The sequence below is a fragment of the Lygodium microphyllum genome, chromosome 3, assembly GCF_053477565.2.
Source record: "Lygodium microphyllum isolate KBCC chromosome 3, Lygodium_microphyllum_v1.1.10, whole genome shotgun sequence".
Lineage (NCBI taxonomy): Eukaryota > Viridiplantae > Streptophyta > Polypodiopsida > Schizaeales > Lygodiaceae > Lygodium > Lygodium microphyllum.
In genome coordinates this window covers 27,568,167-27,571,322 of record NC_141137.1, presented here as the reverse complement: position 1 = coordinate 27,571,322, position 3,156 = coordinate 27,568,167, and the positions used below count along the sequence as shown (strand labels likewise).

The 3,156-nt window shown below is 42.2% G+C and overlaps 1 pseudogene; it reads left to right on the top strand.

Moving 5' to 3' along the window:
- The first annotated feature begins 358 nt into the window (after positions 1-358).
- Positions 359-1,962, top strand: LOC148038178 (delta(7)-sterol-C5(6)-desaturase pseudogene; annotated as a pseudogene).
- The last annotated feature ends 1,194 nt before the right edge of the window (positions 1,963-3,156 follow it).

The following is a 3,156-nucleotide window of genomic DNA, read 5'->3' as shown; positions in this document are numbered from 1 at the left end:
CTCCGAATGCATCCAGCATCCGATCCGGTGTCGTGTTGCTGCGCATCCGAGTCGTATATACCTCCATTTCTTTTGTTGTGCATTTGTGTTAATTTCTGCGTGTGACTCATTGTTTGTGTGAAGCATTACGATAATCTGCATCCAGTGTACATATTCCCTTAGTGCATGTGTATGATTTTGTTTGGATGCATGATGTGTGTGTATTAGAAAAATATGAAAAACTGATGCCAAAGGACATTATCAAGCTGATTATTTCAATGATGATCTTTAAGAAATGATGCAGGACATGCATATGACGCCAAACAGGGTGACCTTTGAAATCGTCATTAATGGTTTTGCCAAAGCAAACAGAGTTAAAATGGTGCTGGAACTTCTGGATGAAATGAAGATTATGGTGATGATGACTATTGCGAAGGCACTTGAGCAAGTAGATGTGCAGTGGAGTAGTTCTCTTGTAATAGGAATTTTAAGATTCCTCAAAAGCATAAAAGCTTCTTAGGTTTTTTTTAATTGGTGGAAAGACACTGCTGGACTCATGCTAAAATTGGTTTCCTAATTGCTGTTTTGGGACGGGACAGCCTGGTCTCAAAAGGGGTTTTTTTTAGAATTTTGGGAGCAGGCCTTCATGGGGTAGCGTGGTAAGAGGACGCTGAAAAAGAGAAAACCAGAAAACTAAAAAAGAAAGGGATCTTTGGGACAGAGGAGCTTTTCAGAAAAGATGAAATCACCATACTACAGGATCGACACACACTCGATGGAAGGATCTTACTGAATTTGCATATTGTTGCTCTGAAGACAACTGGGGAATGTTTTCTCATATGAGGCAATGAGAGGGAGCTCTCTTTTGATGGGGACAGCCTGCTTTTGGTAATTCTCTCAGACTCTCATGACTCGGCTTCAGCAAAGACAGACGCCTTCCCCAGTTATGGCGGGAATTTCCCTTCCTTCAAGGCCATCCAGGAGAAAGCAGAGCGCCTTGTAAGTCAGGGCCAGCATTGCGGCAAGTCCCCTGCCAAGTTCGCAGATTACTTCTTGGAGCTTAAGTAGAGCACGGTGCTAGACCGGGAGCGTCAGTATCAATACCCCCAACAGCCATCATCGGATGATCGGTTGACTGCCCTTTGTTTCGCCTTCCTCAAGACTAGCTACGAGGCATCCATCGTATGTGGCTCCCTCTTCCTGTCTCCCTTGTCTGACCAAAGACCCTTTGAACTACTTCGTGGAGCAAACATCCTGGTACAACGATTTGGTCTTGGACCTCTTCCTCCCTGCAAAGTGGTCCCGCACACCGCCCAGACATGGCTGAGGAATTACATTGCCGGGGTCATCTTATACTTTGTGGCAGGCGGTCTCTGGTGTTGGTACATCTACTATTGGAAAAAGCATGTGTATTTCCAGGCTATGCCTTTATATGTTTCCTTGCCTACAGCATCAGAATACATGATTGAACAAGGCTGGACTAAGTGTTATCCTAATATCAGCCATGTTGGATTGCTTCACTACATAGCATGGTCAATAGTTTACCTTGTGGTAGTAGAGTTTGGCATTTATTGGATGCATAGGGGTTTACATGATTGCAGACCCCTCTACAAATGACTATATGCAACACACCATATTTGCAACAAAGAGAACACTCTATCGCCGTTCGCAGGGTTGGCATTTCACCCAGTGGATGGGATTCTGCAGGCCTGTCCACATGTGATAGCAATTCTGTTTATACCGACCCACTTTATAACTCATGTTGCTCTCATATTTCTGGAGGCTGTCTGGACCACCAATATTCATGACTGTATCCATGGAAAAATTTGGCCAATCATGGGTGCAGGCTATCATACCATCCACCATACAATATACATGCATAATTATGGGAACTTCCTGAAGCAGCAAAAATCTCGTATGCATTTTTGGCAGCCATGCTTATGTGGATGGTTCTTTGGTCAATTTTTGTTGCTCCTGATATGAGACAAACAGTGGCTATGGGTGTCTTCAAGAGGTTATGCTAGAAAACAGGGAATGACTATTCTTATGCATAAACAATCCCAATTGAGAACCCTTGTTGCTCAAAAACAGGAGTTGGATTGCTGAAAGTTTCTGCTGGTCTGATGTACCTGCTGCTGTTGTGATCTGAATTTGATAAAAAATCTCTGAAAGCATCTGAAATCAGATGTGTGGAACAACAGAAGGTTCACTGCACTAAAGGACATGCTTACATGCTTGATTGGATTATAAGTTAATGCTCATTATTCCGTTCAAAGTAAATGACATCATACATGTAAATGTAAACAAAGTGATACTTTCACTTAGATGCAATGCTGACTAAGAGAAACTTTAGTTTATTCTGAACATGAACTTCTTGTATCTCATTTGACAAACTATATAATGATCTTGGCATTAAATATTGTGTTATTGAGATCTTCTTGTTAGTCTTTATTTCTTGCTGTACCTTGAATCCTGTGTTCTGCAGCCCTTGCATGAACTTTACGACATTTCTGGTGAACCCGACGTGAAAGTGCTGCGTCATCAGCAAGATGGGAGACTCGCAAGAAGAGATGACAGATGATAATGTCATGAAGAACCTGTTTCAGTCATTTACCATGTATATGCAGCAGCAAGCTCATGCAAAACGAGACAGTGATGCTATGGATGCCTTGAAAGCTGTCCAACAGGAGATGAAGCAGTTTAATGGCTAGCAAGTGTCAACTTACCTGCATTTGTATGAAGAAAAGATGAAGTTTTTTGGGGTTTCTCAAGATGTTTGGAGCCGCTACTTCTTGCGGATCGTGGTGCGAGCTCTTGAAGGTCGAATTGCAGAAATTCAAGAAGCACATGCAGGTTGGACTGAATTTAAAAAGGCATTAAAAGATGAATATTTCCTGGAGGATACAGGTCTTATGAATCGCAGGAATTTTTTAGCATGGGTTTCTATGCCTAATAAGGGACTTTCTGTTACCGCTCTTCTGCGAGAGTTTGAAAGCCGTTATGATCAGTTGGATGGGACTGAACAGCAAGCTTTGGAGATGCAGAAAGTGGAGTTATTTTTGTAAGCTGCAGATGCTGATTTACAGGAAAAGTTGGATGATCTTTTGGAAGATCAAGCTACTGATTCAGGTTTAAAGACTGAGTGGAGACATGTCATTGATGCTGTGAATGCTCTTG